Genomic DNA, 16,048 nt, shown 5'->3' on the forward strand with positions numbered 1-16,048 from the left:
TAAACACACTTGAACATATTTAAATGTGAGTTCCAGTATTCAACATTTTCAATACGCGGTGAAGTGGATCTGCATCTGTATTCATGTCATGATTCAAAGCTGATGAAAGCACGGAGAGTGCCGAGCCTTGAAGATTGGATTTTAGAAAATCATGAAAACAAACAAATGCAGAGTGAGCATGAAGCCAGCAATGCATGTACTGTATGCTCAAACACACACACACACACACACACACACACACACACACACACACACACACACACACACACACACACACACACACACACACACACACACACACACACACACACACACACACACACACACACACACACACACACACACACACACACACACACACACACACACACACACACACACACACACACACACACACCTAGAATCTACTCCTTGCATACAAAATGGAATTTAACTGGTTGGCAGACCAACGCAGTGTAATTTTGTCTGAATGCAAAATGGGTTTTGATTACAGGCCTTAGGAAGAACAGTTGACCCTCTTATCCAGCACAGAGAAGATGCAGTTCATCCACTCAGTTCCTCTGGCCCTTTAGAGAGTAATGAGAGCCTGTCTGAACCAGCAGACCTTCACTCCCTGCACCGTTAGCTCCTCACAACATGATACAGAGCCGGCAAAGAAGTTTCTAACCTCTTAAGCCCTTAGCCTGTTTTTCAGGTTTCAGGCTCGAAAATGCCACTAACACAACAAAGACTATATCTTCACTTCTAAAACGGGTAAATTAATAATCTTTTCTCTCAAAGCAAGGTTACATCTGTGAGTTGGATGTAGAAGTGTCAGAATCAATATAGATGTTTTTATGTTAAAGTAAATTCAGGTGGAACACAGTAAAAACATGTAAATTCTAATGTCCGCCTAAAAAAAAACATGACTTATAGTGAAAACCACCCTTGAATGATGGGCTAGTAGACTAAAAGCTTTAGGAATCCAAACTATAACATATAATAAGTACCCTGTATCAAGATTGATGCAAAACAAGTGACATTTGACCTTTTTAGAGAAGTTTAGAAAAATAAAGTCCAAGCGGACTCACCTCTGCGTAATTTGGGAACCATCAGTTCCATTTGAACTTTTTCACAGTAAAAATCCTTTTATTACTTTGAATTATCACTATAGGTATTCATTCCATCCAAATACAACTGTTGTGAAAAAAATAAAAATAAAACAGGCCTACTCTGTTATCCTCTCAGCCTCTGAATTAGCCCCGAGCGAAAAATGCTAACCTATTACTGCACCGAAAATCACTCCTATCTCCCTTATTACTTATCCTAGTTGCACATCCAACACATTGTTTATGATCGTAAAGACACGAATCAAGAATCTAACGGTGCCCAACTCAACACTGAAAGTTACAAACTCGCGACGTTATCAACAAAAACGTACATCAAAACAAGTGGCGCTAGCGCTAATGCTAGGCTAACATGGCTCACCTTCCTCTTTGTCTACTCTAAACTGGTCTTCAATGGCATTAAAACGATAAAAACGATGATGTAGTTAATCCATAGGTTAATATCCAATGTGGCTGTGTCCCCTTTGAAATGTTCTGATAATCTATAAGCAATAAAACTGCAATTCAGTTATCTGCTATCCGCTCTGTGCTCCAAGCGCTCTGGGTCCTGCTGCAATTCCTGCTTCCTTACATAATAGTAAACAATAAGTAAAGTCTCCTGCGTAATGTACTTAAGCTGGCTGGCATTCTTTATACTTTACGCAGGACCATATCTCTGGAACCCATTGGTCGATTTGAGTGATTTACACCTTTTTCTTAACATTTTTCTTACATCCAATAGAATCGATGGGCTGTTCCCAAATCCACGTAAACATTACCATTGCGGACGTAATAGAGAAGCAAATGAAACATATCTGAAAGTACAAGCCTAGACGGCAAAACTTTATACCCAGTATATTGCCATAAATATGATGATGGATTATCAGTAACAATGTATACGTGACACAAAGACATTGGATTAACCTTGAGCGGCGTTTTTATTCCGTTGAACACAACTTTTGATCACAAATCAAAAAAGGTAAGACGTAATTATTGTAATATTTTTGAAACCGGATGTTGTTTACTTTCTCTTTTCTGGCTGATAGCTCCAGGAATTCGAGGTCGTACAGTGATGACATTACATCTGTGGAATCTGTGGAGTCTCAGCTTTAAATCGTATATCTTGTTTGTGTAGTTAAGATAGTAATAAGGGCATTTCTACCGTGAGTTCTGTGTAAAAAAGCGTTAGCATTAGTTAGCATTTTTTCGCTCAATGCTAATTCAAAGGCTTGGTATTACTCTTGTGATTTTTTTAGCTAACAATTGTTCTTATTGTCAGTTAGCGGAGTTTCTTACCTTTAAAAGGGTAATTAATTAATAGTTTCATAAATGTTAAGAAGCCCTGAGACATAGTCTCGTAAAAAAACGGTGGGAGGGGTCCACTGGGGGGACCTTCGGGCTTAAGAGGCTAAAGGAGCTCTGGAAGTCTCAAAGGTCCTGCAAGTCATGCCAGATTCTGACAATCTGCAGACGAGCACTTATGTGGATCTCTAAGATTTCCCAGTAAACTTAGCAGACACTGAGGGTTTTATCGCTTAAATTGACCACATATAAATAACACTGATTGGACGTTCACATTAAAGGTTGCACATTTTCTCTTCATTACAGCTGAGAGAAGATTACTATGGACATTGGTCACACAATGCACACAGCGCTGCAATTATTCCCAGAATACCACCAGACTTGATACTTTGCCCATGTGAAAGTGGCTATTTAAAGTCTAATCGTGTGCTACGCTAATGGATTAATAGGGGAGATTTTTAGCACTAGTGGTGCAATGGGGATTTCAAGCTGAAGTGGTGTAATGAGAAAATGTTTGGATGAGCAAGTCTCAAACTCTTAGTTTCGTCTTGTGATGTTCTTGCAACACATTTTGCTCATTGGTCCCAAGAGTACAATTCCATTTATCCACAGTTGGTGCCTCTAATAAACCAGTAAACGTGGTAATTTGCCTGTAAAAGTTGGGTAGCGCTAGCCTATGGGTTAAACATATCAGTATCTTAGTATTTTACCTTATCTGTGTATCCCCTTAACTACCATGTGCCCGCTACCATCATCCTTTATGGTGTAAATAAGAGCCTTTCCCAGCTCATGTTGGGCAACATTTGCAGTGGACCCGGCACCCAGTCCATTATTCACACCTACAAGCAATTTAGAATCACCGATCCATCTAACCTGCATTTCTTCTGAGCCAAGAAACCCACGTAGAAAAACATGTTAACGCCTCAGCTGGTTGGTTCTAGATACTGAATGGTGAGAAAAACAGAACGGCTTCAGCAAACAAACAAAACATTTTGACAGACACTTGTTCTGAGGTCTTGGGGTTCTTGCCACTGGACATCAAGTCGAACAAGCAAAGAGAAGAGTCTTTTAAGAAGGCACACGATTGGTTTTCTGTGTTGTGTTGATGACCCTCTGAGGAAATTCCCCAACTGCTTTCGAGCAACCGGCGTACCACACTGTGCAGTTTTTCCTAAGCAAACTCAGGTATTGTAATTGCTTCTTCAGTGGTGTTTGCAGACCAGAAGATCCCTCGAGATGTGGGCTACCAGGAATTTTAACGAGGGAACCCTTTTCACATAAACTCCAATGATGTAGAGCAGTTCAGGTTCTGCTAAATGCTTCCCCTTGATCTTCTGGTAAATAGAGTAGTAATTGAATATATCTTAAAGGTCAGGTAAACAATGGCTTTTCGTTATTCGACTTCTAGTACACGTAGATGCTGGGGCGGACTGGGACTAAAAATCAGCCCGGGAAACTCGACCGGCCGACCGGCCCAACTCGGTACCGCTAGTCAATTGTCTACTGGGGGGGTGGGGGGTGCTAGTGAATTGTCCGACCGGCCCACTTCGGTACCGGTAAAACATCCGGTATTCCCAATGGCCAGTCCGATTGGATTGTGTGGTCTCGTTACTTTTTATTGTCAGAGTTTATAGATTTTTAAACGTCACGGTCTACTATTTTCTACGTTGTAATGCTGTTTTAATTCTATTTTGAGATGTTTAAATTCTAGTATTGTTTATTTCTACTCTTTCATTTCTACCATTGTGCAATGCCTTGTTTTATTTTGTTGTTGTTTATGCTGCTGCACCGCAAACATTTCCCAATTTGGGATCAATAAAGTACCTCTTATCTCATCTTATCTTTTAACAAAGCTGTTTTTAAGCAAACTGTTGCACCGTGTGAGCATCTGATCTTGTGTCAGTGCTGGACATGCTAGCGAATGATTGTACTTCTGTTTCCTTAGGCCTGTCCCTGCTACTTTTCCCCTCTTCACCGCCTGTCGGACCCCATATCAATACAACGTTGAGCTTGTTATGTTACATTACATTACATGTTAATTGTTAGACGCTTTTATCCAAAGCGACTTACATACTTAATACTGTGGACAATCACCACAGGAGCAATTAGGGGTGAAGTGTCTCAGGGACACGACGACATGCTGACTGCAGTGGGGTTTGAACCTGTGCTCCCCTGATCCGAACACCAACGCACAACCCACTGCACCACACGCCTCCCCTATGTCCTCCGGTATCTTATGAATTTGAGCAAGTATTGGTGACTGCCAACATTATTTGCCTGACAAAACCAAACAGACACACTGAACTGAATTAGAGAGTCATGTGTGTCCATGCACTGCAAACAGTCATTCCAGTGTTACCATGACAATAAAGCAGCTTTACATAAAGCAAATTACAGCAGTCCCTTGGAGGAATAATATAAACAAGCTTGTTGCTCTTTTGGAGCCTATTATTTCTCCCCACCTGTTCACTAAGAAAGTAAATAGATAAACAAAGAATGGCTAAACAAATGGATAATTCCTAATGACAAGAGAACCACTTAACCAAACAATGCAAAATCCTCTTCCCTCAAAGTAATCGTTTCCCCTGGTACTCATTTTGATTATTTGGTTCCCCTGTGACTGTGTGTGTGTGTGTGTGTGTGTGTGTGTGTGTGTGTGTGTGTGTGTGTGTGTGTGTGTGTGTGTGTGTGTGTGTGTGTGTGTGGTGTGTGTGTGTGTGTGTGTGTGTGTGTGTGTGTGTGTGTGTGTGTGTGTGTGTGTGTGTGTGTGTGTGTGTGTGTGTGTGTGTGTGTGTGTGTGTGTGTGTGTGTGTGTGTGTGTGTGTGTGTGTGTGTGTGTGTGTGTGTGTGTCTCTCTCTCTCTCTCTCTCTCTCTCTCGCACTCACTCCGGCGGCCGGGATGACGGATGAGTGAAATGCCAGAGTTGTCAGAACCCATTCTCTACACACATCTGTCAGCTAACCGGTCTTCAAAGGAACAGAGACAGAGAACGATAGAACTGATGAGAAGGGGTGAAATGACAAAGATGGAGAGAAAATGACGGAGAGGGAGGGAGAGAGAAAAGACAACAAGGTAATGGGAGGGGTGGAGCGGAGGAGGAGGGAAACAGAGAAGGAGAGCTTAGGGATGGAAGACAACCATAAGAGGAGTCACTGGTCACTGCATATACGTTGTGTTTATTCTTCATTTCTTTTAATATATTTATGTATATTTGTGTTTATGTTTGTTATTTATTTATAGTTGAGAACCATTACCTTGAACAGAGGAAAGGTAATATGTTTAGCCTTGGCATATTAATGGCATTTATTAATACATGAACAAATTAATTGTCTTTTAAATAATTTCTTAAGAGCAACAACAATAATAGAGAGAATTGGTTGTGGTTCCTTTTTTATTTATTTTTATATTATTATGACATCTATAATCCATAGCATTAAACCACCAAAGCTGAAATTCGATATTTGTATGTCCCTCAAGTCTTCAACTCGCAAAACCAGGAGTGCAGGATTTTACAAGTTGGCATTTACCAGCCAGGAGGGGACCTCACATGCTGGCTTGCTATGAAAACGTACCCAAACCAGGAAATGAATAGTGACAATATCTCCGCTGCGCTGATTTTGACCTTTTCCTTCTTGACCATTTCCATTTAGTCCGCCAACTTCATAAAATTGCAAATGGCTGGAATACTTTTCAAAGACCTTACTTCTAGACGGAGGAAAGTGTGAGAGGAAAGGCCATACGCTTCATTAAAATCCAAAGGAGCGTGAATGTGCTTAGCAAATGTAATGGTAATGTGGCATTTAGACTAGTTTTCTCTGGAATTGTTAGATGTAGTGACCGACTGATTGACTGACTGACGTAGGCTGCATGAAGCTAAAATATGGTAACTGAGCATGAATAGTGTCTTAAAGGGGACCTATCATGCAAAATGCACTTTTTGATGTCTATTATACATAAACATGTGTCCCCGGTGTGTCAGGGAACGCACAAAGTGTCAGAAAACAAAACCCTCTCTCTTTTCCTCCGTACCGAAATCTCTAAAAACGGAGCTACAACGGAGCTGATCCAGATTCGCGTCCGATATGACGTAATATCTGAAATGTGGACACACGGCCAGTGTGCGAAATACCCGTCAATAATCGGGGGGGGGTCCCCATCTCCCGTTTATTGCGCAATATACCGGTCGAAGATTTCTCAATATGTAGTAGGCCTCCTATACAATATTCCATGGATGCAAGCCAAGACAATCAGTAGTCTCTAGCAGCGTTTCTCAACCGATGCGCCGTCTGGCGTCTTCAGGGGCGCCGTCAAATGATTCTATATTCTGACGTTCATATGAATGAACGAATACGTGACCGTTAAAGAGCCGTCTGTTTTGGATTCTATGCGAGGAAATGCTTTTGCCAGCCAAAATAGAAGATATTTGTGAATAAATGTTTTGAATTATGAATACTGGACATAGGAAGCTTAAAAACATGTTAGTGACCATTGCAAGTGACAAATACATATTATAATTTGAGACCCCCCTCAAATGTAGCTGTTGAGACTTTCAGGGGGGCTGAATCAGGTGTTAATCAGGGGGATTGAGCTCCCCCGGACGTATTTCGCACACGGCCCTCAGAAACGTTGCTATCAGAAACAATGCACGAAGTGTTTTGGACGTAATATGGTCTTTGTTTACATTAGCATCGCTAACACTCAGAGCTAACCTGTACTGGAGAGCATGTGTGTGAAGAAGCAGGAAATAAAAAAAGGAACTCACCTTGTGTGAAACCTGCAAGAGAAAAAGCATTTAAGCTCCATACTGTTTCAGAAATAATCCTTGATGTGGTTTTGAACATTATGGCGTTTAATCACGGCAGCATTTAGTTGTATCTCGTAGAATTCTGAGCAGGCACAAGCTCCCCCTCCTCTTTCAAGCTAAGGACCCAGAATCAGCAGTTCTCTAACAGGGCTGAAATAGAGGGATATGAGGGATGTCTAAAATGCATGATCTGTTTGGTATTGTGAGCAAAACACATCATAGACATGATTTTTATATATTGTTATATATCTGAGACCCGTAAGATATGCCTAAGAATAGCATGATAGGAGACCTTTTAAAGTGAACTGTGAAAATCCAATCATGCTGCCTCATGTAAAACCAACACTGTGATTTCCTTCTGTGGCTGGGACTTCTATATCCATATTGTATTTGTTTCAACAAGTTAGCAGGTTGTATTAGAGTGGGGGGAAAGAGCCGCTCCTGTTCTGCAGTGATTTGCTAATCTTCGACCAGCAGTTGCTATAACACATACATCGCGATGCCGAGAGAACTCTGTCGAGACCACGAGAAGAATACTGTAATGAATTTAAAAAGGCGCCAGAAACGTCTCCCTCTCTGCTGGCCTTATAGGACTCAATTTCCCTGAGCTGCCTATTGAGTTGAAATCAGATAGCTGCCAGAAAGTGTGGAAAATCTAATGCATATCAAGTGAAGAGACATGCTGACATTCCCCGGTGACAGAAACACTGTGCTGTGAAGTCACAAAATACAAACCCAGCACAAAACTGAAAGGGAAAGAGTGGAAAGGGGGAGGAGAAGAAGAAACAGTCAGTGAATGAGATGAGGGGGTTAGACATGCATGACAGGTGTCACAATTCATTTCTTTGGGGTCAGTCTGCATGGAAAAGATAGTGGTAATATATATACTGTACATGCAGAGGTGGGAAGTAGTGGAGTACAAATACTTCGTTACTGAACTTAAGTACATCTTTCTGGTATCAGTACTTTACTTATTTTTCTGACGACTTTTTACTTTGACTTCTTACATGTTGAACTCAAATACCTGTACTTTCTACTTCTTACATGTTGAACTCAAATACCTGTACTTTCTACTTCTTACATGTTGAACACAAATACCTGTACTTTCTACTTCTTACATGTTGAACTCAAATAACTGTACTTTCTACTTCTTACATGTTGAACACAAATACCTGTACTTTCTACTTCTTACATGTTGAACACAAATACCTGTACTTTCTACTTCTTACATGTTGAACTCAAATACCTGTACTTCCTACTTCTTACATGTTGAACTCAAATACCTGTACTTTCTACTTCTTACATGTTGAACCCAAATACCTGTACTTTCTACTTCTTACATGTTGAACCCAAATACCTGTACTTTCTACTTCTTACATGTTGAACTCAAATACCTGTACTTTCTACTTCTTACATGTTGAACTCAAATACCTGTACTTTCTACTTCTTACATGTTGAACTCAAATACCTGTACTTTCTACTTCTTACATGTTGAACTCAAATAACTGTACTTTCTACTTCTTACATGTTGAACTCAAATACCTGTACTTTCTACTTCTTACATGTTGAACTCAAATACCTGTACTTTCTACTTCTTACATGTTGAACTCAAATAACTGTACTTTCTACTTCTTACATGTTGAACACAAATACCTGTACTTTCTACTTCTTACATGTTGAACACAAATACCTGTACTTTCTACTTCTTACATGTTGAACTCAAATACCTGTACTTCCTACTTCTTACATGTTGAACTCAAATACCTGTACTTTCTACTTCTTACATGTTGAACCCAAATACCTGTACTTTCTACTTCTTACATGTTGAACCCAAATACCTGTACTTTCTACTTCTTACATGTTGAACTCAAATACCTGTACTTTCTACTTCTTACATGTTGAACTCAAATACCTGTACTTTCTACTTCTTACATGTTGAACTCAAATACCTGTACTTTCTACTTCTTACATGTTGAACTCAAATAACTGTACTTTCTACTTCTTACATGTTGAACACAAATACCTGTACTTTCTACTTCTTACATGTTGAACCCAAATACCTGTACTTTCTACTTCTTACATGTTGAACTCAAATACCTGTACTTTCTACTTCTTACATGTTGAACTCAAATACCTGTACTTTCTACTTCTTACATGTTGAACTCAAATACCTGTACTTTCTACTTCTTACATGTTGAACTCAAATAACTGTACTTTCTACTTCTTACATGTAGAACACAAATACCTGTACTTTCTACTTCTTACATGTTGAACCCAAATACCTGTACTTTCTACTTCTTACATGTTGAACCCAAATACCTGTACTTTCTACTTCTTACATGTTGAACTCAAATACCTGTACTTTCTACTTCTTACATGTTGAACTCAAATACCTGTACTTTCTACTTCTTACATGTTGAACTCAAATACCTGTACTTTCTACTTCTTACATGTTGAACTCAAATACCTGTACTTTCTACTTCTTACATGTTGAACTCAAATACCTGTACTTTCTACTTCTTACATGTTGAACCCAAATACCTGTACTTTCTACTTCTTACATGTTGAACTCAAATACCTGTACTTTCTACTTCTTACATGTTGAACTCAAATACCTGTACTTTCTACTTCTTACATGTTGAACTCAAATACCTGTACTTTCTACTTCTTACATGTTGAACACAAATACCTGTACTTTCTACTTCTTACATGTTGAACTCAAATACCTGTACTTTCTACTTCTTACATGTTGAACTCAAATACCTGTACTTTCTACTTCTCACATGTTGAACACAAATACCTGTACTTTCTACTTCTTACATGTTGAACTCAAATACCTGTACTTTCTACTTCTTACATGTTGAACTCAAATACCTGTACTTTCTACTTCTTACACGTTGAACTCAAATACCTGTACTTTCTACTTCTTACATGTTGAACTCAAATACCTGTACTTTCTACTTCTTACATGTTGAACTCAATACCTGTACTTTCTACTTCTTACATGTTGAACTCAAATACCTGTACTTTCTACTTCTCACATGTTGAACACAAATACCTGTACTTTCTACTTCTTACATGTTGAACTCAAATACCTGTACTTTCTACTTCTTACATGTTGAACTCAAATACCTGTACTTTCTACTTCTTACATGTTGAACTCAAATACCTGTACTTTCTACTTCTCACATGTTGAACACAAATACCTGTACTTTCTACTTCTTACATGTTGAACTCAAATACCTGTACTTTCTACTTCTTACATGTTGAACTCAAATACCTGTACTTTCTACTTCATACATTTCCCAAGCAGCTGGTTCCTTTAGTCTGAATGTGTGTGGGTGCGTGATCATTATTCTTTAGAGTCACTGCGTGCCTATTGATTGGAACACGGTCCGTGTATCTATCACTTCCTGGTCTTCTCTAAAGAAGAGGGACCAATGGAAACGTTGTCATGTTGCCGTTGTTCAGCATGGAAACATTCATTAGCTAACAATGACATTATTGTTCTATTGATATAAAGGGAGGTCAGGTACTCTTTAAAACAGCTGCTATGGGTACTTTTTACTGAAGTACATTTCAAAGCCTCTTTACTTTTACTTGAGTAAAGACGTACGTCAGTACTTCTACTTTTACCAGAGTATTTTTAAACACGAGTATCTGTACTTCTACTTGAGTAAAGGATGTGTGTACTTGTGCCCTCTCTGTATACATGTGACAAGAGGAGTGGAAGGGATGGAGGAACACATGGCCCTAGTAAAGCAGTTAAATTATTGCTCAGTGGTGTCACCTGGTGGTTCAGGACATAATGGCGCCCATCTGTGTCCATCCATCCTTATAACACACTTCCAGTTGAACTAATTGGGAGCATGTACTCGGCCACTGAAACTGTCAGTGAAGACAGGAGGTCCCAGCTGTCCAGCTACAATATTGAACAGTTATTAAAACCCTTTCTCTAACCTCGCTGACATGAAAGCGGCTTTTAAGTTTATATTGTGCGAGGGTTCGACAATCCCCAGCAGAATTGTAACCACTATGCAGTCCATCTTAGCTTTAAAGTTATTTTTAGCATGTTTTGGTCATTATTTTGGATTTACAACCGTCAACTTTACACATTATGCCCTGCATCAATCAGCCGACCGCCAAAGATGGCCATGAGACGATTAGCATATTGAAGCATTTAGCAGCTAAAGAACCCCCTATTTCCCCTTCAAGGACAGAAGGGAGCTGAAACAGGAGAGGAAAGTGGACATACACTCATTAGATGGCCAGAAACCTAGTTCTATATTAATGATAAAGTTAATTTCTGTCAGATGGATGCGTAACTGAGCAACTTTTGGTTGTATCAACTTACTTGGGAGATGTGTCCAATGTAGTTTTCAGATGTTCTACATCGGCCGAAAGAACAAAGAAAATGTATTAGTTTTTAAATAGAGATGGGTGTGTCAGACAACCTTAGTAATAACTCAAAATCATGTTGATCAAATATGATCCAAAGCACTTTACATTTGGTTTGGATATTTACATCACAATCAATCTGCTTTGTTTTATTATTCTTAGTAAAGGGAGATTTTTAAGTGTTTTCCCATGAATAGATTGGTAAACCCTGGGAGATATTCTTCCCAGTGCATGCTGGGATAGTTTCTGCCCTCAACATGACCTCTTCAAAGTATAGTCTGGCACTATAGAGTACTGATAAACGAATGGATGGCAGAATTTAGTCATTCTGTCTTTAATAAATTCACCGTGTGACATTCATGACTTTTACACCACTGTGCTTCTCTCCTTATTACCATGGAAATTAATTAAACTCCAGCGACCTTCACCTTGAACTCACCGAGTGAATTTCAGAGATTTCTTTTTTCAGTATTCTGGGCGTTTATGCACTAAAATAAAAAAGAGGATTGGTTGGTGGAGAAAGGTTTTGGAGGAGGGAAGTGGGGGAGTATTTTCAGATTGAAAACTGAAATGAATACTGCTTGATTGAGTGTCTGAAGTAAATGCATATGAGCAGATATTATTGAACAAAGGAACATGCATTAGAATAGCTAAACCAAAGAGTTGTTTTCTGTGTGTGAACTGACAGAGAGATAGACTGTCACTCAGTACTTCTTTAATGAGTGCCTATTCCCTCCTACCTATCACGACCTGAAATGATTATTATAAAGGAACCAGAGGAACAATTGCCACTGATTTCAACCAAACAGTTTCTTTTATTTCTCCACTTGTATAAAAGCACTGACACATTATTACGGCTTAAAGAAGGAAGCTATTATTTGCTCATGCTGTGGCCACTGCCATGCTTCCAATTATGAGATAGGAAGGTATTTTTCTAACACTTATAAGCTGCTGAAAAGCTATAGTTGGTGGAGGGGTCGTTCACTAAACATCTCGGGTGGTGTGCGTATTAAAACACTGGATCAAGAAGGCAATTGTACATGTTATTGCAGACAATCCAGTGGTTTGTGAAAGACTTTCTCTTAATAAAAGAATATTGGCAACACATGACAGGTCTTACAATATCAACAAAATAGTATTTTCCTTGTGTCATATAATGCATCCTCAGGAGTCAACGGCTACATGTTCCTTCAAGTCAAGTCAAAGTCAACTTTATTGTCAATCTCAAAATATGTTTGTACAAACAGAAAGATTGAAATACTGTTTCCCACAGTCCCGAGGTATACAAAAACACACATTAAAATACAAGAACACTCAATATTTACAAAAAAGCACAAAATAACCGTTACTTCAAGTAAGCAGGATATATATAAAAAAGACTGTAACATACTGTTCAACATACTAGGTACAAATCAAAAGGGGTTTATCAGTTTGAAAACATTCTGTTAACTGAACATTTCATATCAAATGGTGAGAGTACTATTTAAAACTCCATGTGCAAACTCACAGTGGTTCCTGTAGTCTCTGGATGGAAAGAAGTTTTGGGCAGAGTTTTTTAGACTTGGTTAGGGGAGTGGTCTACACTTGATTGACAGTCCAAGTGGTGATGCAGGTAGAGAGTGAAGGCAGGGAGGGACGTGTGATTTGTAACAGTTGCACTTCTTTAATTATTCATGTTTTGTTCAATTTAGATCAGTGACTGTCAATGGCAATAAAATCATTGAACCCTTGAATCCTTGAGAGATAAATCATTTTCACACGGAGAGAAAGCATGCACATGTTGAGAGGAAACTGCATTTTCAAAAAAACACCCGTACGAACAAATGCCACACTTCATTGCATCTCATCAAAAGGTGTTAGTCTGTGGAATAACTGTAACGATGCACTGAAATATTGTGCAAGTCTAAACTGAAAGTATTATTTAGGAGCCAAATCATTAATGGTTATGAACAGGACCTGTAAAATCCCATTTGTTGTTATTTCTTGTAATTGTAAAAATAATTTATTTCTGATTGGTTTGTAAAAAAACTAAAAGCAAACAAATTAACAAGACAAACATGTCGCTGATGACGACGACCTTATATTTTATTTATAAGAAAAATATATGCTAGAGGGGGTAGGACCAGAAAAGTGTTTTTAAGCTTCTTCTTGCCCCTGTTGAACATGACAGAGACTATTTGAGAATTATTACTATTATTGTTTTTTTGTTTTTTTGTTGTACTTTGTTATAATTATTAATTTGAGTGAGAAAAAAAAAAAGGAAAAAAAGAGAATATATATATTATTGTTGTATGTTTTTGTTTCTGACATGTTCAATAAACTGACTAATGAAATATAACAGATGTACATGTATGTGTTTATGTACATCTGTATATTCAAGATTCAAAAGCTGTATTATCATAATGCAAAGTAGCTGCAGTGTACTGTACAAATGACAATGAACATCTATAGTCCCAAGCCCCTCCAGTATTGCAACGTAGTTATAGGACGTGAAACAAATTTAAAAAGAAAAGAAAAATACTGCAAAAAGAAACCGTAGGATAAAATAGCATTAATAGCAGATTATGTTGGAAGACCAATGTGCAAGTAATGCAGATAGTTTATACAACATAGATCTTTATATAAAACTCAAAATAACTATACACTTATTTTCAGGAGGGATTTTAAAGAGAGTGTGTCATACCACACCAACTGCTAAATGTAGCAAGAGCTGATGATTTATTGACTTAATAAAAAACAGTTTTGGTAATTTTATTCAAAAAGTGCTACAATTTATCTCTCGGTCGACATCCTGATTCGACAAAGGCACTGCGGAGACTCGTGGCATTAAGACACTCTGGAAGCAACACCGACAGTCACACTTGTTAAAAACGGAGCATTGATTAAGGTGGGATTCACCGCCCTGTTTGGATCGATGCAGGCTGACCTTTGACATTAATCCTGCGCCTTATTACGCCTGCTGTACATGCTGCAGGATTAGGCCATTAGAGAAGGATAGAAAACACGCTGCAGCCTCAGAGCTGTATTACCAGTAAAGTCTGAAAAGCAACATCTTACCAAAAAACAATATTTACTCAATCAGCGGGGAAGTCAGGGGACGCGGATTTCCCTCTGCGTTTCTGTTGACTGCAACTTGTAATGTGATTCCAATGAATTGTGTTCCAAATCCCTCTTACAAAATGTCAACACAGACAGAGGACATATTTGAAACTAAACCCCTAGAGGAGTTAAAGCTCTGCAGTAAATAAATGAAAGCTGACGACATGCTAGCTGTTTATTCAACCACGAACAAGGGATTTCTGAGTGAACCAAGCAATGCACAACAAATGTATGATAAGGGTAACATTTTATTTTTGCATCAGACATGGGATTACTTTAAGTGGGTGCCCTTTCATGTTGTGTGTTTTATAGGTTTGTGTGCATGTTAATGGTGTACAGAGGCTTAAATCCCCCGAAACCTGCCCGAAACACTTCCATTGAACTCCTTTGTTTACTTCTTTGACATAGTGACATCCATATGTAACACTCGTGCTTCTAATGGCCAGTGCTCAAACACATTGTACGTGATAGGCTAAGGGGCGGGACATCTCTAAGCGGTTGACCAATCACAACAGAGCCGGCCAGCTAACCAATCAGAGCAGACTGGGCTCTGGTTTCAGACAGTGGGTGAAAAGCGGTACAGGCAGAATGAGGAAAATAAAGAGCTTTTTGAAAATTAAAGAATGGAGACATGTCCCAGTAGAGACACTACATACTGATATACACCTGAACATCAGCAGGAGAGGACTCTTTAAAGTAGAGAGACTACATACTGATATACACCTGAACATCAGCTGGAGAGGACTCTTTAAAGTAGAGACACTACATACTGATATACACCTGAACATCAGCAGGAGAGGACTCTTTAAAGTAGAGACACTACATACTGATATTCACCTGCACATCAGCCGGAGAGGACTCTTTAAAGTAGAGATACTACATACTGATATACACCTGAACATCAGCAGGAGAGGACTCTTTAAAGTAGAGACACTACATACTGATATACACCTGAACATCAGCAGGAGAGGACTCTTTAAAGTAGAGACACTACATACTGATATACACCTGAACGTCAGCAGGAGAGGACTCTTTAAAGTAGAGACACTACATACTGATATACACCTGAACATCAGCAGGAGAGGACTCTTTAAAGTAGAGACACTACATACTGATATTCACCTGAACATCAGCCGGAGAGGACTCTTTAAAGTAGAGACACTACATACTGATATACACATGAACATCAGCAGGAGAGGACTCTTTAAAGTAGAGAGACTACATACTGATATACACCTGAACATCAGCTGGAGAGGACTCTTTAAAGTAGAGACACTGCATACTGATATACACCTGAACATCAGCAGGAGAGGACTCTTTAAAGTAGAGACACTACATACTGATATACACCTGAACATC

The sequence above is a fragment of the Pseudochaenichthys georgianus genome, chromosome 23 (assembly GCF_902827115.2).
Source record: "Pseudochaenichthys georgianus chromosome 23, fPseGeo1.2, whole genome shotgun sequence".
NCBI classification, from domain to species: Eukaryota; Metazoa; Chordata; class Actinopteri; order Perciformes; family Channichthyidae; genus Pseudochaenichthys; species Pseudochaenichthys georgianus.